This window comes from Meriones unguiculatus, chromosome X (assembly GCF_030254825.1).
Source record: "Meriones unguiculatus strain TT.TT164.6M chromosome X, Bangor_MerUng_6.1, whole genome shotgun sequence".
NCBI lineage: Eukaryota > Metazoa > Chordata > Mammalia > Rodentia > Muridae > Meriones > Meriones unguiculatus.
In genome coordinates this window covers 40,023,936-40,044,263 of record NC_083369.1, presented here as the reverse complement: position 1 = coordinate 40,044,263, position 20,328 = coordinate 40,023,936, and the positions used below count along the sequence as shown (strand labels likewise).

General features: G+C 42.5%; 1 long non-coding RNA gene across 2 annotated transcripts; it reads left to right on the top strand.

Moving 5' to 3' along the window:
• The first annotated feature begins 9,013 nt into the window (after nt 1–9,013).
• Nucleotides 9,014–19,706, top strand: LOC132650072 (uncharacterized). 2 transcript variants are annotated; one of them, XR_009588432.1, is made up of 4 exons: nt 9,014–9,117; nt 11,290–11,345; nt 12,861–12,932; nt 17,683–19,706. It is a non-coding gene; the product is annotated as an uncharacterized LOC132650072 (long non-coding RNA). The 2 variants fall into 2 exon arrangements; XR_009588431.1 differs by lacking the exon at nt 12,861–12,932.
• The last annotated feature ends 622 nt before the right edge of the window (nt 19,707–20,328 follow it).

Genomic DNA, 20,328 nt, shown 5'->3' with positions numbered 1-20,328 from the left:
AAAAAACTCTTTTATTTACATTTCTTATATAGTTTTCTCCCTACTCTACCCTTCCAGCACCCAAACACTAGGTAGGAGAGAGAAAGTGTTAGTGGGAGAGGGGGCAGTTCTCTTAGCTGCTTCCTGCTGGTTAGGGTCGTCAGGTTACTTGGAGCTGGTCCAATCCTCATTTCAGGAAATATCCAACTTCTTGAGTCACAACAGCAACCAGGAACAGCAAGGGGGGAGCAGGAGCAGCATTGTTCTTTCTCAGAGCTCCACACTCTCTGGGCTCTGGCATTTAATCTCTCTCCAAAGTCTTCAGATTTAAAGTAGCTCCAGCTAGCAAAGAGCTCCTCTCAGAGCCCACATGAGGTGAATATTCTGATGCTGTGGACAATCTGAATCAGTCCTACATCCCACACCTGGGACCAAAACAAAAGCAGAAACATGTTTATATCCATAACAAAGTCCAACATATTCACACCACTGAGGCACCATCAAGTCCAGCCACCTCCAGGAATGAAAATCAGAACATATTGAGCACTAGTTCTTTGGTCCTCCTCTCTTCACCCTCTGGAAACCATCTCTTTACTTTGTGTGACTTTGGCTGCTCTGGGGACCCTTAAAAGTGAAATTAGATAATGTTTGTCCTCTGTTGCTTGATTTCTATCACTGAGCATCATGTCTGCAAGGATCATCTATTGCCCTTGATTATGGATTTGGAATAGATTTAAATCCACTGAATTTTTTACTTGGTAAAGTATGACTATGTTTCAATTTCTGTTCCTGGCTTTAAAAAATGTGTTTTCTCTTCTCCCACTATTCCCCAAGACTCCCTACACATCGACCAATGTTTGGTGTGGGTCTCAGCATCTGTTTTGAGGCACTCCTGGGTAGAGTCTCTCAAAGGACAACTCTAACAGGCTCCCGTCTGCAGGCTTAGCAGAGTATCATTCATAGTGTCAGGGGTTGGCATTCTCCCATATGGTGGGTTTTTGGTTGGGTCAGGCATCAGTTGGACATTCCCTCAATCTCTCCTCTGTCTGCTCTATCTTTATTCCTGCACATCTCGTAAGCAGGGTAAATTTTGGGTTGAAGTTTTGTGGGTTGCCCACCCATAAAAAAGTTTTTGTGTGTGCCCTTTCCTAGAAGACTAATCTAGTTAAAAGACATCCTCTTCAGTCTCTATGGCCTCTGCTGCTAGGAGTCCCTGCTTGAATTCCCCTCATCCTACTGGTGCTGGGATTAAAAGTAAGCATCACCAGCAAGGGTAATGAACACTCCTCCATTTCCGGTGGGAGTGCAAACTTGAACAACCACTTTGGAAACCAATCTGAAGGTTTCTCAGAAAATTAGGAATAGTGATTCCTCAAGACCCAGCTATACCATTTCTGGGTATATACCCAAAAGATGCTCAAGTATACAACAAGGACACTTGTTCAACTATGTTCATAGCAGATTTATTCATAATAACCAGAAAGTGGAAGCAACCTAGCTGTCCCTCAACTGAAGAATGGGCAAAAACAAAAACAAAAACAAAAAAACCAAACCAAAACAAAACAAAAAACCCAAAACCTGTGGTACATTTACATAATGTAATACTACTCAGCTATTAAAAAGCAGGACATCAGGAAATTTGCAGGCAAATGGATAGACCTAGAAAAGATCATCCTGAGTGAGGTAAACAAGATCTAGAAAGATGCACATGGTATGTACTCATTTATAAGTGGACATCTGAAGTAGATGAAGGGAGGGTGGAGAGGGTAATGGGGTGGGTATTAGGTGTGGGGAGTGGTGATTGATAGGGGAGCACTGGAAATGAAAATGGAAATCAGTGGTGGGGGCATCTATGGGTCTGGGAGGCTCCTGGAGTCTATGGGGGTGACTCTAGCTGAGACTCCTAGCAGCATAGGTTAAGGAGCCTGAAGCCTCCACCTTCTGTAGCCAGGTGGGTCTCCCAAGGGAGAGAGAGGGACACCAACCCACTCATAAAACTTTCCACCCCTTCAAAAGTTAGCACATGCATGCTAGCCAAATCCTTCTTTTAAAATACAACAGATGACAACCATTACAGAAATCCACAACCAATCAAGATGCAGAATTGTGGAGCCCAGGACCTCTACAAAACACTCTTGCACCTAGATATGAAATTACAGACAATGTGAACCACTAGGTGAGTACTGGGAATTGGACACAGATTCTCTACAAGAGTAACCAGTACTCTTAAACACTGATCCATCTTCCTAACTCAACCTAAAACATGCTTGTCTTTGCCTCCGCCTGGACTATTGCTCAGAAGGCAGAATGTGTCTCTAGCTAGTTTGTATGTATGCTTACAGGGACTCACTGAGGTCTCTGAATCCCGCATATGTCCCAGGAATCTTGCAGTCCCAGATGCTAAAGAAAGGGGACTACCCTCTTCCCACATCTGCTGGCTCTGCTTCTAGGGAGGCCTGGCTCCTCTCCCTTCCACCCCTAGCTAAGAGTCACCCTTGAATCTTTCCAAATAAATGTCCCTTTCAACAAGAAGGCAGACAGATTGTAAGAGACAGAGGATCGGGGAGTTTGCTGTGAGATAGTGTCTCCTAATAATGTCATAAGCTACACTTGTAAGGTGTCACTGGCATGACTCCCCAAACATGAGCTGAACAAGGACAAAAATAAACAAGCTAATGTAGATAGGGTAGGCAAAGCCCAGGATGCTTCAACCCTAGACAAAAAACTAAAGGACACTAAGCAACACTGAGATCAGGAGAAATAGTCTTCCCCAGGGAAGAGCACACAAATTGTTTATCCAATACCAAGTGGTCAGCTCTAAGAATATATACATACAAGTAGCATTATATGGACCAAGCCAGTTGTATTTAGGAATATACATATAACAAAAACTAATGAAAAAAGAAGCTATGAATTTGAAAGAGAGCAAGAAGGGTTATATGGGAGGATTTGGATGGAGGAAAGTGAAGGAAAAATGATATCTCAAAAATAAAAGAAATTTTAAAAATGGAGTGTGTGTATATGTACATGTTCATGTCTCTCTCTCTCTCTTTGTGTGTGTGTGTGTGTGACAGATAGGAGGACAGAGGTTGATGTTAGGTGTCTTAATCATTCTCCACCTAATTTTCATAGACAAGTGTAATAGAAATTTTGGTTTCTTTTTTTAATTCTTTATTAATTACACTTTATTCACTTTGTATCCCCCCTGTGGTTCCCTCCCTCCTCCCATCCCAATCCCTCCTTTCCTCTACCCTCTGCATGCATTCCCCTCCCCAAGTCCACTGATAGGGGAGGTCTTCTTTTCCATCCTTCTGATCCTAGTCAATTAGGTCTCATCAGGAGTGGCTGCATAATGCAAACTATCAATGCAGATGCTGAGACTTACGGCCAACCTTTGGGCAGAGTGCAAGGAATCTTAGGAAAGAAATGGGAAATAGTAAGATCTAGAGAGGACAGGAACTCCACAAGGAGAACAACAGAACCAGAAAATCTGAGCACAGGGGTCTTTCCTGAGACTGATACTCCCACCAAGGACTATGCATGGAGATAACCTAAGACCCCTGCACAGATGTAGCCCATGGCAGTTCAGTATCCAAGTGGGTTCCATTGTAATAGGAACAGCGACTGTCTCTGACATGAACTGATTGGCCTGCTCTTTAATTAGTTTTGGTTTCTTTTAAAAACTTAGTTACGTTATGTAAATATGTTTTTGCTTTAATCCCAAGTGTGGGACTTTAGTTTGTCCACAGCTGATAATTGCCTCCTGTGGGGAGTGGTCTTTGCCAGCTGGTAATGGCCTGCCTCATGCAGCATAGACAGGGGCATGGTCTAGGACTCTGAGGGGTATAAATACGAGAGCCCAAAAAGAGATAGTGTGGCAGTTTGGAGAGACCAGAGGTGAATAGTGTGGCAGTTTGGAGAGACACGGAAGAGATGCTTCATGTCCCAGCAGCCTGGTGGAGATATATGGAGGAGACTGCTTGTTGCAATTGCTGCTGTTGGAGAATTGGTATGGCCCCAAAAGAATCCCTTGGCCTTAAACAGCCAGTAGAAAAAAAGAAAAAAAGGTCTTTCGTGGAATGTGGAGCTTGCCAATTCAGCTAGACTGGCCTCTGCGATCCTCTGGCCTTTTAGTATTGGACAGTACCATGCCAGGCTTTTTACACTGGTACTGGAAATTCAATTCAGGCTCTCATTTTTTTTTTTTTTCAATACAAGCATTTTACTGACTGAGCTATCTCTCTAACCCTTAATTGATTTTTTTAAGGGAAGTAAGGTCTTGCTATGTTGTCCAGGATGTTCTGAAACTCTGAAACTCCAGGGCTCAAACCTATTTCCTGCCTCAGCTTTCCAAACTGACATTATAGTTACATACCATCAAACCCAGCTTTTCAACATTTTTTTTTGCTTGACAAAAAGTGTTACATTCCAAACCAGATCCATTTTTACAGTCTAGTGCAGAATTGAGCCTTAGATTGTACAGCATTTCCCCTTGATTACTCTCTCCAGTTTAGTTTTTTAAAGACTCTTTGAAAGGGTATATTTTCCAACATCAGTCACAATTAGATTTCATTTACTATGCAGTCCCTGGAGTAGCCAAACTGAAAAATAGGGAATTATGAATTCCAGGGCCCAAAGAGAAGGAAAGAACAGCATCATGGGGTTGGGGTTCATGGGACCAAAGTCTCACTTGGTTCTGGTGATAGATGGTAGTGATGTTTAATGACTGGGTGTATATATGTGACACCAGAGAACTATACAGTTAGAAGAGTTTAACATGGTGAAGTTTATGTTGTGTTCATTTGATCACAATTGAATATTAAAATATCTTTGGAGTTAACACTCTCCATTACACTGCCAAGTGCATCGCAGCCTGTCCTAGTTAGTTTCTCTGCTCTGTCATAAAACACAAAAACAACATGGATAGGAAAGAGTTTATTTAGCTTTTCTTTCCATATCACAGTCCATCGTTGAGGGAAGTCGGGGCAGGAACTTAGGTAGGCACCTGGAACAGGAGAACTTGAAGTGATTCCTCTTCTTCTACCACATGGCTCCTAGGTACTGAACTCAGATTGTTAGAGCTGAGAGTAGGCAGCTCTACCAGCCGACTCATCTCCCTGCTTCTTCATCTTCATTTCTTATACCATCCAGAACCACTTGCCCAGGGTGGCCATTTCTCATTGTGGGCTGGGCTCTATGATTTCTCTGAGATTTCCCACATCAATCAATGATCAAGAAAATGCTCCTACAAACTGATGGAGGTATTTCTCAGTTGGGCTTCCCTCTTCCTAGACCTCACACAACTCATGGTGAATGTGAAAGAAGGCTCCTCTGTTAAGTGGGAGGGGTACTGCCAATCATTGCATCTGAGAGCGTGAGCAAAAAGAAATACAATTTGTCTTGAATCCTTTGTTAGGGGTATGTTAGTACTGCATGGCTATTTTCTCCAGAATGGACATGGCAATTGCAATATTGAATCAGAATAGCTGTGAAGAACCCCAGTACAACCATCGAGAGATCTGGGGAGGTGGCTGTTAATCAAGTACTTGCCTTGCACTAATGAGGACCTTCGTTTGACCTAAAACAATTTTTCTTAAGTTGGGTGTGGCCAGAGAAAGATCCTATCTCAAAAAACAGTAAGTGTAACCCAAGGAATGACATCATATACATGAACCCACATATCTATAAATACATACATACATACACACACACACACACACACACACACACACATCTTCAAGAGATCTGCACCATAAACATCCTCTTGTAGAGAGAAACAGGCAGCTCATGAGGATCACAAGGGTTTACACGCTTTCTCTAGGTCCTGAGTGGGAGGTGGAAGACTGACTGGTGGAAGGGACTTTTCTTTTCTCTGGTGTAGCTTTTAATGTGGTGTGCATGCTGTGGGTGGCATTCTTTAGTGCTACAGCTTCCTGTGAGTCACCCATGCTATGGGCGAGACTCTTTAGTAATGTAGCTGCCCACAAGTTGCCCAGAGGACTTCCCAGTAGTGTAGCTCTCTTTCACTCACCCACATTCCTGGGAGTAACCCAATAAACTCACAGATTCTCCAAGATGGAACACTTTTTTTTTTTTTTTTTTATCTGTCAGTGCCTCCTTTATCTGGAGCGAGTAGACATTTCTTTGTCTCCTTAGGAAAACTCACATGACAGAGCTTTTTATTGGTGTTTCAAATACCTTTTAAAAACTTACAAGGGGGCAGATCCAAGATGGTAGCAACCAGCATGCACCCTGTCTGAAGCCAGAACATCTACACTGAGGCTTCCTGGGCAAGAGGGGACAACCCACGAGCTGGGACAGTTTGGATCCAGGTCACCCATGGACAACTCTAGGTTCTGAGAGTGGTGAATATTTGACCCCACCCCCACCCAGCACATCCCTTGCCCCAAGCATGGTTGCCTCAAGGACGAGCCTCCATGCTTGGTGACTGAGTCAGCAGAGGTGGCTGTCTCAAGTACGGGTCTCCCAAACAACAGACACCACTGAGATGACAGATCTCTTACACTTTCATTTGCCCCTGTAGACACAAATCTGAGAGTAGAGAACCAGGGGAACCCTGTGCATTCCCCATAGGCCTGCGAGTGAGTGAGTGCAGCTTCAAATGAGTGCATGCAGAGGCCCAGATCCAGAGTCCCTCTACGTGAGCAGCCAGACATCTGATCCCTACCACCCACAGCCTCACTGTGGACAACATAGGGATCCAAGAAGGAGGACGCTGGGTAAGATGGTCAATCCTCACTCATAAAGGCAAATGGGATGGACATTGGAAGAGGGAGAAAACAGGGAACAGGACAGGAGCCTACCACAGAGGGCCTCTGAAAGACTCTAGCCTGCAGGGTATCAAAGCAGATGCTGAGACTTACAGCCAAACTTTGGGCAGAGTTCAGGGAATCTTATGAAAGAAGTGGGAGATACAAAGACCTGGAGAGGACAGGAGCTCCACAAGGAGAGCAACAGAACCAAAAAACCTGGGCCCAAGGATCTTTTCTGAGACTGATACTCCAACCAAAGGCCATTCATGGAGATAACTTAGAACCCCTGCTCAGATGTAGCCCATGGCAGCTCAGTCTCCAAGTGTATGCCCTAGTAAGGGAACAGAGACTGTCTATGACATGAACTGATTGGCCTGCTCTTTGATCACCTCCCCCTGAGGTGGGGGGGGGCAGCCTTACCAGGCCACAGAGGAAGACAATGCATCCAGTCCTGATGAGACCTGATAAGCTAGGGTCAGATGGAAGGGGAAAAGGACCTCCCTTATCAGTGGACTTGGGGGCATGGGAGGAGAAGAAGGAGAGAGGGAGGGTGGGGTTGAGAGGGGAAAAAGGAGGGGGCTACAGCTAAGATACAAAGGAATAAACTGTAATTAATAAAAATATATTAATTAAAAAAAACTTACAAGGAAGACAGGTTTTCAGCTCTTAGTGGGTGGGCTCAGTTTCCTGTAGGTATGGGTCAGAGCAAACACATCATGACTGTAGGAGCCCATGGAAGATGATAGTCACTTGGTGGCAGTTAGTAAGCAGATAGGGAGAAAGAAAGGGCTTAGGGACAAGGTGCCCTTGAAGCAACCCATTTTCTTCAACATACTTTTGGCCACTTCCCAAGAATTCTATCAAGTTTTGACTCCATCAGTAGGTTATTCCATTGATAAAGTTAGAGCCCTCATGATCCCACCCCCTCTCAGTGATTGGATTCTACATTTGGGGAACAAACCTTCAACACAGGAGCCTTCAACAAGCGGGTAGGAAGTGTGGGTCTATGACAATTACACTAACATTTGCCATTACAACTATTCTCATTTTTACCAGTGGATGAATACAAAGTCAAGAGTATGAGACATGCTTTTGCCAGACCATATGCAAAATAAATTGCACTGTATTTGGTTGTGAACGGAAAGCTGGGTTGGGCCAAGCAAGTCACTTCCTAACTACCGTACACTTGGTGACACACTTGCCTTGTGATCTCTTGTGGACTCTGAGATGAGAGCAGGTCCTGTGCTCAGAACCTGAATTTTGGTCTGTGATGCTGTGTAAAGCTTTCCCCTTTCACATGTGTATTGTTTTCAAACTTACACATTGTAGGGCAAAGAAAGTAAGAAATGAGCTTCACAGACCCTGTTCTTCCAGTGTAAAAAGCAGAGAATCATAATAGAAATTGGAAACTGCAGTTGGAACTCACCTGTGAGTGTTTGTAAATTGCTTTGTTAGATGCATATTTCCTAGTACTGCCTGTCAAAACAAGTATGTGGTGGTGACCTGCAATAATCTCTATTACACCAGAAACTGATGGCAGGAGCACAAAAACACTTGGAAGGGGTTCCCACTGGCCAATATGACGGCAAATTAAGTATCAAAAATTATTTATAGGGGCTGAAAACATGGCTCAGTTGTTAAGAGCACTTGTTGCTTTTTCAATGGACCATGGTTCAGTTACCAGAACACCTATAACACCTATAACTCCAGTTTCAGGGAACCTTAAGTCCTCCTCTTACCTCTACCAGCACTACACTATGTGTGGTGCACATACATACAAGGCAGGAAAAAACACTCATACACATAAAATAAATAAATACAGCTCTTTTTGAAAGGGTACTTGTGGCAGAGCCAGATGTGTTGACACCCACTGGTAATCTTAGCATCTGGAAGGTGGAAGCAGGAGCCTAAGAAGTTCAAGGCCAGACCTGTCTGCATAGCAAATTTGAGGCCATCCTGGGCTGCGTGAGACTCAGACCCCAAAACAAAAACAAATCATATGACAAGAATGGATGCAAGCACAATAGAGACTGTGAAGAACACAGCTGGTAACCTGCTTGCCACTTAAGACTGTTTGCTTTGGGTAGCTTTTTTCTCTTTTGTGCAAAGGAGAAAACTTCCGTTTACTTTTGTTTCCCTGTTGATATTTGAATACGCTCTGTATCCTAGACACCAGCCTTTGCACAGGCATGACCCAGGAACTGAGAAATCCGCGGCTTCCTCGGTTCTCAGGCGCCCTCTCCTGGTCGCAGCGCCGCTCGGGCTTCCGGCCCCACCCGCCACCCATTTTTGTTTACCTTGTTTCTGCTGTTCTGGCCTCAGCGGTGCCTACCATCTGACTGGACCTGAGCTCATTTGCACGCAGGTATATCCAAGTACAGTTGGGAAGGGTCTTGCTTGACTGGATCACACTTGGTACATTCTAGGAATCGCTGAGGCCATTAGCAACGCTGCCTTGTCAAACCCTGATGGCCTAAGGTGGTTGTTTTTTTTCTGTTTTCCTGAGCTCTGCATCCCTATCTGGAGTTTTCTAGTTGTCTGCATCTTGGCTTCTTGAAAACTGTAGATTGTAGGGTGCTACAATTTTTTTCTCCTTGTTTTTGTTTTGTTTGTTTGAGACAGGGTTTCTTTGTGTAGCTTTGGCTGTTCTCACTCTGTAGACCAGGCTGGCCTCCCCAATTCACAGAGATCCACCTGCCTCTGCTTCCCGAATGCTGGGACTATGGGCATGTGCCACCATTACCCAGCTGCCAGTGTGCTCTTGATGAATGATAAGCAGGTTAGGAGCTGGAGGATCAGCAAGATACCCCAGCTCTGTTGTATGACTTGAGTCAAGTTTCTGTGCCACTTTGGTCCCCAGCCATTGAGTCTGTTCTGTGATAGTTATTCCTCTGACCTGAATAAGTTTCCTTCCCCGTTTCTCAGCTCAAGGTGGGAGTCTGCTATCACCTGCAGTTCCTCCTTGTGTTCAGTAAGCAAACTGAAGCCAAAAGTGAAGTGATAGCCAAGCATAGGCCACGGCTGGAGGATCCTGGGCCTTCGTGACATAGCTCTTCTCAGGGGCACCCTAGCTGCTTGGCTCCTCCTGGAAGTGGGTCTCACCCATGAGGGACAACAGGCGACTCAGCAAGGCACTGTCACAAGTAGGCCTCTGCCTTGGTCTCTTCACACAGCGCTCACCTACAGCGTGAGACGGATGCTTCCTCTGCCACCTATGTATGGGGGCTTGTACTTTGCACACCTTCGTTGCTTAAGGAGAAACTCAGGGCACTGAGGAGGAGATAGAAATGTAAGCTGAAGGCAGTAATTTCTCTTTCCACTCTACCTATGCCTGGGTGCTAAAGGTCATGTAAGTACTAGCTCCTTTGAGGAGGACCCCCTTGGTGGATTAAAGGTGTGTGCCACCACTGCCCGGCTCTCTCCTTGTGTTTTTTATGCTTTTAGAAGAATCAGAGACATTAGGATTTTTGTTGTATTCCTATTCATTCCTGAACCCAGAAATTTCATTCCATTTTTGTTTTAATAATTAAAAGGAGCCAAGAATCACCTTTAATCTTAGCACTCAGGAGGCAGAGGCAGGTAGATCTTTGTGTGTTCTAGGCCAGCCTGATCTGCACAGTGAGTTCCAGGAAAGCCAGGGCCATGCAGTGAGACTCTTGCTCTTCTAGCCTTTGCTAAACCCACACATGGTGTGCAGGCATACATGCAGGCAAAACATCCATGCACATAAATAAAAAGCTAACAATAAAAAAATTTTAAAAAATAATAATAGCTTCCACCTTTCAATTTGGCTTTCACAAGCACATGCGCAGGTGAGCACACCATAACCTAGCACTGAATAGGCTAAGGAGGGAGGATTGCCACTAATCGCAAGAAAGTCTAGGGTATAGAGTGAGACCCTGTCTCAAAAACAAAAATTGCCATCAGTCATTTTTTCTGTGGACAGTTCAATGTCAACAGTACATTTTCATTGCTCTCACTACAAGGTTTTTATTTTATTTCCATTTGTTCCATTCCATTTCATTGTTTTTGCAGACACAATTATTTTTGTGTTGTCTGTGCTAGTGAATCATGGACTCACTGTGACCCTTCTGCCTTAGCCTCCGTAGTAGTTTATAGGATTATGGCCAACAAATCAGTGTCATCATTTTTATATTAAGATTATTTATTTATTTATTTAATTGTGGGATGATTAATTTTTAAAAATTCACAGATCCTGGAAAACAAATAAAACCTTAATTTGTGCAACATATACGCAATTAAAATTATCAACATGATTTATAAATACAATGTAAGACTCCCTTTAATTTTTTTTTATTGAGAAAAACCTTCTAACAGAACACTGAGGCAAATCCCTCGGGGACAGTAGCTATCTGTCATAGTACAGGGATTGTCATATGGTTTTGTTTTGTTTTAATGTGCATTTCCTTTGAATGCTGTCATTTTTTTTCTTAGCTCTTCCTGTATATGTATTGTATCTTTCTCATTTTTTGATAGTGCCAAAAGAGACTTTATTTTGTTGTTTCCATTGTTCTAGAAATCATTTTCCTGCCTTTGGTTCAGGGAGACAGGAGTTTCTCCAACAACATCCTGGTAGGTCTGAAGTTTTCCTTGTTTTTTGGGTCTCAGTAAGGCTGTGACCTTCAGGTCTTCAGGGTAGCTCTACCCCATTTCAAATTCAGTCCTTGTTCTATAGAGTTGGTGTCTGGAATGTGGTTATTTCAGTTTTACTTTGGTGGGTGATATTTCTGGTGAGATGAAAATTATCTTTCTGGTACCGGGGTCTGCACCCAGGGTCTACTCTACATATGAGCTATATCCCAGCCCTATAGCTATTAGTTTTATGTATCTGCCTATAGTTTAAGAGGCAAAAAACTCAACTGAAATTGACTAATGCATCTATATATCCTCCCTTCTTCTATCTCCCCTCCCCACCATTCTCCTTTCTTATGAGAGGAGGTTTATGTAGCCTCAGACTCCTACAGAAGCCCAGGATCCCTTTGAATTTTCAGTCATCCTTACTCAGCTTCCCAAGATCAGAGATTACTGGCAAATGTCAACACATATAGCTTGATTGTTTCAAATAGCTCCTTTTTATCAAAAGCCAAGAAGCCTCTGGGAAGTGGTATGACACATCTTTGGCAGTACTTGAGATGAGCCAATCCACACTGGCCCACTTCCTCTACAGATGTAAACTCAACTGAAAATGTATTGTAGTTTGACTGAATAAAAGCCAAGATTAATAGGTTCATAACTCAGATCCCTCTATCAAAAGGCAATTTTGGGCTAGAGATGTGGTTCAGAGATAGAGCACTTACCTAGCATGTGTAAGGTCCTGGGTTCCATTTCTAGTGCTCTGCATTTCTGAAGCTCAGTCCATTTATCTGAATTGTAACCACAGTCACTGTCTGAGGATACAAGCTTTTTTCTTTTTATTAGCACATATTTGATGTATAAAATAATGGGCTTCTTGAGGGCATTACATATTGTCTATCACACACATTGATCATATTCACTTTTTGTTACTCTCTTGTGCCATACAACTAGTCCTATCCCTCTCCCTAAATAGTCTACTTTCAAGTCACATGTCATTTTTTTTTAAATGTAGATTCCATACATGAGAGAAAAATTATTTGATATTTGTCTTTCCAAGTCTGACTTATTTCACTTAACATAATAATCTTCAGTTATATCTATTTTCCTACAAATTACATAATTTCATTATTTATGGTTACATGAAACCCCAACAGTATATACATACCACATTTTCTTTATTATTCCTGTGCCGATGGATACTTTGGTTCATTCTATCACTTAGTCATTGAGAACAAAGCTACTGTTACTGGACATGATAGTTTACACATTTAATCCAAGCATTCCAGAGGCAAAGGCAAGTGGGTCTTTGTGAGTTCCAGGGCAGCCTAGTTCACATAGCTAGTTTCAGGCCAGCCAGGATTCTTGAGTGTGCTCAGCAAGCAAGAGAACAAATGTGTAAACATACATGTGTGGGTTTCTTCAGTGTGTGCTGAATTCCTTTGTGTCTATACTAAAGACACTCCAGATTTTTCTATACATTTTCTACATTGTGATACTTCTTTTTTGCCATAGATGTTGGTGAGTTGTTCCATTAAGTCCACACACATGTAAGCTGCCAACGGGGCAAATATGGGAAAGAGCAAGGTGAGCCCCACCCTATCTTTCACAGTCCTTAGATACCGTAGTTTGGCCTCAAATTCACTTATGTTGCCTTGGCTGGCCTTGAACTCTTGATCCTTTTGCCTCCATATCCTGAATCTCTATAATCTTTCTTTCCTTCTTTCTCTCTCTCTCTTTTTTTTTTTGGTTGTAGAAAAAGAGATACTTTATTAACAAAGAGAAATGTACTCGCAAGAGTAGATAGAAGTGGGCCAGAGAGCTGGAAAAGGACTCAGACTAACAAACCTGAGTCTACAAGGGGCTTGATCCTTTATAGGTCATTCACATAGTACACACTTTCTCACACATGTAGATAGATTTTTCTCATACATGCTCTACTTTGTAATTGTAACTTATGGGGTATGGGTCCAGATTTCTTCTGCCTTTGATTTCTCTCATACGTTTATCTCAGTACCATCTGTATAAATTACTATTTTGTTGCTATGATAAAATACCATGACCAAATCAACTTAGGGCTGATTTGGGCTGATGGTTCTAGAGGGAGAGTCCCTTATGGTGGGGAAAGCATGGCAACAGTCAGGAAAATTATGGCATTCAGCAGCAGGAACTGACTGTTTACATTTTATTCACACTCAGGAAGCAAAAAGAGAACAGGAAGTGGGGCCCTCAGCGATTGCTTCCTCCAGTAAGCCTTTACTGCCTAAAGGTTACATAACCATCCTAAACACCAACAACATTTGGGACCAACTAAATGAGCTTATAGAGGACATTTCTCATTCAAATCACCATACCATCCTACTCTCCTGCCACTAGCCCAATTCTGGGCCTGTGGTCCCAGAAATTTTTTTAAGGGAATGTGCTAGTCAGCTTTAACTGTCAATTTGACACAGCCTAGAGTCACCTGAAGAAGGGCTCTCAATTGAGGGATTTCTCAGATCAGATTTCCCTGTGGGCATGTCTGTAGACGATAATCTTGATTGTAAATTGATGTGGGAGGGCCCAACCCACAGTGAGCAATAGCTAGCATTTCTTGGGATGGTGGGCCTGGGCTGTATAAGAAAGGTAACAGAGCATGGGACAGAGCCAGCAAGCAGTGTCCTTCCAGGGTTTCTGTTTCATGTTCCTGCCCTGACTTCCCTCAATGATATACTGTAACCTGCAAGCCAAAATAAACCCTTTCCTTCCCTAAGTTGTTTTCAGTCAGTGTTTTATACCAGCAACACAGAGGAGTTAAAGGTTAATAACCAGTCTCCTGTAACTTCTTCGATGTGATAAGAAGCCAATATCCTGTATTAGAGGGACTCTAGAACTCTTTGATTTTCTGTAGTAGGTGAATAGAATCCTTGCATCATAGTTTAATTTGGTCCATTGTTGATGGCTCATGCCTTCAATCCCAACACTTGGAAAGCAGAAGGCAAGCAGATCTCTCTGAGTTCCAGGCCAGCCAAGGCTACACTGAGTATTCTGCCTCAAAAGAAAAAAAAAAGTTTATTTTGAAACTTTCATATATCCTACATGACATTCACTTTACCAGATTAAAAACACAAGATCTACACCTCTCCCCTGAGGGAGGAGCAGCCTTACCAGGCCACAGAAGATGACAATGCAGCCACTCCTGATGAGATTTGATAAACTAAGATCAGAAGGAAGGAGAGGAGGACCTCCCCTATCAGGGGACTTGGGGAGGGGCATGAGTGAAGAAGGGGGTGTGAGGGTGGGATTGGGAGGGGAGGAGGGAGGGGCTTATGGGGGGATACAAAGTGAATAAAGTGTAACTAATAAAAGTTAAAAAAAAAAAAACACAAGATCTAGACAAAAGTAGCATGCTTTTATTAACCAATGGCCCCCAAAAAGGTGAGAGCCAAAACAAAACAAAACAAAACAAAAAAACATGAGAGTCATCCTTGTGAAAGTTTTTACCAGAAGAGTAAGCTTTGAGCAACTATCAGGGGTGTCACAATTATTTCTTCCTGTGCTAATCTGGGCACTGGTTACAGCCACCTTGAGCCTGCCAACATGTCCATTTTGTATCACCAAAGCTTCTAGCAGAGAAGATAGATGTTAAACCTGAGCATTCTGTATGGTCTTTCAGGAGGTAAAAAAGCGCTCGAGTACCCGCCCCGAGAGGCGGCCCAGCTGCCCTGAGAAGGCGGGGAGGGGAGGGGAGGGCTAGACCCATAACTTCTGCGCTGCCCCCAACTGCAGAGGGAAGAGCATACAGTCCGACCTAGCCTTCTTCAGGATCCGGTGGGACCGGACCAGATGCCAGAAATGGGTTGAGAACTGTAGGAGAGCAGACTTAGAAGATAAAACATCTGATCAACTAAATAAGCATTATCGACTATGTGCCAAACACTTTGAGACCTCTATGATGTGTAAAACTAGTCCTTATTGGACAGTTCCTTAAGATAGTGCAATACCAACAATATTTGCTCTTACCAGTCACTTGAACAATCCAAGTAGCAGACACAGAAAATGAATAAAAGAATTGAGTGAAGAAATCAGGTCACTGAAACAGAAAAAAAAAAAAATGAGGAAACTTCTGAACAAGAACAGGAAGCTAACAGTAACGCTCAACAGCATGGAAATGTATTGCCTTTAACCCTTGACGAAAAGGAGAACAAAGAGTACCTCAAATCATGAACTCAGTGGCTGGCTCTTTGACCTCCCCCGCAACTCCTCGTGGGAGAAGCAGCCTTGCTAGGCCACAGAGGAGGACATTGCAGCCAGTCCTGAGGAGACTTGATAAGCTAGGGTCAGATGGAAGGGGAGGAGGTCCTCCCCTATCAGTGGACTTGGAGAGGGGGCGGGGAGGAGATGAAAGGGGGAGGGTGGGATTGGGAGGGAATGAGGGAGGGGGCTGTGGCTGGGATACAAAGTAAGTAACCTGTGATTAATATAAAAAATAAAAATTCAATTAAAAAAAAACACAACAACAAAGGTTATAAAGGTAATTCAAGGAAGGGGCCAAGTTCCATCCAGAGCAAACAGCAGAATCTTGCAGGCACCTACCAAATGGTTATAGCTTCAGAGAAGATACAGGAGTGAAGGGGTTGTGGAATCTTCCTTCCTTGTTAAGGAAATTCACTGATGTCAGTCTTGGGACAAGGAAGTCCCTGCAAGGAGGCCCAGAGAGGCCATTTATTGCATGAAGCTGTGAAAGTGAAGCCTGAATTGCACTGGAGAGCCTGAAGACATCGAAGATGCAAGAGCCATGAGAGCTGCAGGTAGCTGGGGTGTCTGGGCAAATTCGGAGGAATAGGGGAGTGGGATGCAGGAGGGAGGGTGGGACTGGGAGAAGAGGAGGGAAGGGCCTATGACCAAGATGTAAATTGAATTAATTAATAAAAAAATAAAAAAATTCACATTAAAAAAAGTACCTCAAATCATTATTTGAGATTCTGATTCTCATGGGAAAGCAGAACATACCCTTGGATGGGCATGAGGCCGACGAGATCCCAGAAGACCTCTTTCCTCCAGTTAACTTCCAGGTACTCCTGGAGTGCCCAATTAATTCTGGAGAAGAGGTCCTGAGGAAGCACTTTGAGAGCATGGCAGTCAACATGTTATTCTGCTCTAAAACTGAGCAGAGACAGATGCTGGAGATCTGTGAGAGCTGCGTTTGGAGATGCTGAGGGAAGTGAGACATGCATTCAATAGTCAAATGGCCCCTTTTATCACAGTGCTACAAACTCCAGTATACTGTGTAAACATTCTTGCCTAGAAGCCAACGCTGCCTGAAATGGCTGGCTTGCTTCTGTGGTGGAACTTACCGTATTTCTCAGATTTAACAACGTACCAGCCATTTTGAGCTCTGAGGCTTTCAGCAGCTTGGTCAAATTTTCTTTTCAAATGACAAAATTTACTGCAAGCACTGAAGATTTTACTATCTAAGGTTTTTGGTGAGTACTGGGAAAGTTAATCTCTTAACCTGACGCTGCTCCTCTGGCAGCTCAGTTTGCTCTAGATTAACCTTTTTCCTTGAAACAAGCTGTTCCTCTTTAACCCGTTTACTCTGTAAGGCCTTCTGCTCCTTCCAGCCCCTTGCCTCATGCAGCAGCTGTGGGAACTACACACCAAAAGTTCCTGGAGCAGGGCAGGCCAGGGCAGCAATTGTGAAGAATTCTGGCTCTTAGTTACCAGGTGTTCTTCTTTCTTTGCCAATGGCACTTTTTGTTTTCCAAGCGTTTCAGCCTCTACCCGCAATTTTTCTAGTTGCACTGCCTACTCTATAATCCTTTCTAAAATGAGTGAATCTTCTGATTTTCCTATTTCATCCTTTTTTTGTTTTGTTTTTCAAACCCCTGTATATTCACTTGCAACTTTTCCAATTATTCAACCATTCTCACAACCTTCTTTAAAAATGAAATACAGGAGGGCAACGAAACAAAACCAGAGAATCCCCTCTGAGAGCAAAGCAGGAGAGCAGCTACAGTAAACCCTTTGCTCATATCCTGAAACAGTATATTCATTTCTCTGTACCCTGCTGTCTCCTCTGTGGCATTAGCCATTATTCTAAACCTGACATCTTGGCACCATTTGTTGGCGTTAATTTTTATACTCTATTTTATTTATGTTTCTTATACCTTTCTCCCTTCTGCACCCCAATCTCTTCCAACACCCCAACACTGGGTAGGGGATAAAAGTTAGTGGGAAGAAGGGGTATAGGTTTTTTTTGTTTGTTTTTTGTTTTTTTTTTTTTTTTAGGTACTTCCTGCTGGTTAGGATTGTCAGGTTCCTTGTGGAAAGTCCAATCTTTGAATCTTTGTTTCAGGACATCTCCAACTTCTTCTCATCAAACTGCATCAACAGCAACCAGGAGCTGCAGGGAGGAGCAACAGCAGCCTTGTTCTTTCTTGGAGCCTCCCTCAACATTCTCCGGGGTCTGGCACTTATTTCCTCTCCAGAGTCTTCAGAATTAATGTATGTGCAGCTGGCAAAGAGCCCCTCCCAGAGCCTACACCAGGCAAATAGTATGCTGCTGTGGACAATATGAATCAGCCCCATATCCTACACCTGAAATAAAAACAAAAACATGTTTACACCCAAAATAGTTGTGACATACCATGCAAATGCTAGAGACTGAACCCAGGTCCTCTGGCAAAGCAGCCAACGAGTGCTCTTAACTACCAACTCATCTTTTTACTTCCTGTATTAGTTATTTAAAGGGGCTCTGTTCATTCAGACCTCTATTATAAGAAGCTTTATGAATGTTATTAACATAATACACAATTACATGTATTTATGTACATATATACATATTATATACAGACTGTGCTGTGAATGCAGAAGTGAAAAGTAATTAGTGATTGGAAAGTCATGAGGACTCAGTAGGTTGAGTGCTTGCTTACCACATATGAAGTACTGTGCTTGATCACCAGAATCATATAAACTAAGTGGAGTGGCATGCCTGGAATCTCAGCCCTTGGGAGTTGAAGGCGGAAGAACAAAAGTGTAGGGTTACCTGGTCTACATCGTAAGTTTAAGACCAGCCTATCTCAAAAAAAAAAAAAAAATCACATATGCACATTTTTATTCTTTGGATATTGGCCAAGTAGATATTTATTCAATTATTACTCAAAGTAACAAAAATAAAATGATAGTAAGGCAACACTGAAGGATAATATGATGACAGATAATAAATCCAAAGTTGACAGAGAGGGGCTGGAGAGATGGCTCAGGAGTTAAGAGCACTTGCTGCTCTTTTAGAGGACTCAGGTTCGTTTCCCAACACCCACGTGGCTGCTTGCAATGGTTTATAACTCCAGTTCTAGGGGATTCACTACCCTCTTCTAGCCTCCAAGGGTATTGCACACATGTTGTACTCATATACATAGATACATACAAATATATATATATATATAAAAGCAAAACACTTATACATTTAGACTGATTAAGTTTTTAAAAATTAACAAAGAAATATGACACTTTAAACCTTGCTGTACAAAATGGAGTCACGTTGTTAGTCTGCAAAAGTTACTGCCGTTGTTGGATGTTTAAAATACAAGATTCTTCTTGTTATTGTTGTTTTTTGAGACAGGGTTTCTCTGTGTAGCCTGAGCTGCCCTGGACTCGATTTCTAGACCAGGCTGGCCTCAAACTCACAGAGATCCTCCTGCCTCTGCATCTCTGAGTACTGGGATTAAAGGGGTGCCCCACCACACCCGGCAGAGGTTCCTTTTTTAATAAAGACATTATTATAAGTTAATTTAGTTCAAATCTTGTGTTAAATAACCTGAGCTTTTTTGTGAAAGAAAAAAAGTATTATAAGTTTAAAAAGTCCCACATAATGAAGACTCCTATAGGAAATTAATAACAAATATATCTAAAGTCTTACAAAAAAAACCCCAAAACATATTGTTTGCATTGCATTTCAAACTGTAATAACTGGGATGAAGGCATCATGCTATCTTTAAAATGGAAATTAATAAAACAATTTAATTTATTTGCAGACCCTTTTTCAGGTACTGAGGATTGAATCTAGGGCCTCATGCATGCTAGGCCCTACATGCTAAGAGCTATGTCTGTAGCCTTAATTCATTTCATCAGCTTTAAAAAATTGATTCATGTATTATTTTTATGTGTATGGCTGTTTGTCTGCATGTATGTTTGTATAGCATATGTGTGCCTAGTGCCCACAGAAGTCAGAAGGGAGCAATGAAACCTCTGAAACTGGAGTCATGGATAGTCATGAGGTGTCATGTGAGTGATAGAAGTTGAACCCATGTCCCCAGAAAGAGAAGCCAGTGTTTTAAACCACTGATTCATCTCTCCAGTTCTTTACAAAACAATATTGGAGCAACCTGGAATTTGATTACTTTCTTGGCTTTATTTTCCTAAGTGGAATAAAATCACTGCCATAAGTTTGTGAGTCCAAAACTTTTCTTTTTTTAGTTTATTAAGTCTTAATAATTCATGTCACTCAGACACGATTACAGTGACCAAGGCTTTTACGACCATCTCTTGGCTTAAGTATTGATGGAATTATGAGAATGGTGGAAAGTCATAGAATGTCCTGAACTGTATATTCCTACCTTTGGGGTGAGATGCTTCAGGGTAGGTGAATATCCTTCTTGCTTTTCCCATTTCTTCCTTTGTGTTCTGCTGTTAAAGCCTTTTCAATACTGGTTGTAATATTTAATATCCCTGAAGCTTCTTTATAACTGCTTAGTTTCGGCCTCATAACAACATGCATTTTCTTTGTTTCTTATTCTGTGACTGAGCAACTAGGACAATAGAGCAATAAAAGAAAAAAGCCCTTTGTCCCATTTCCTATGAAAAAGTTGTGCATAAGAAACTGGACTTTAACTATTAGTGTAGCTGGACATTTATTGCTGCTGTTGTTTAGGATAGGGTCTCATTTTATGGCCCAAACTGGCCTAGAACTCTTGGCAATCTCCACTCTCAGTTGAATTATAGG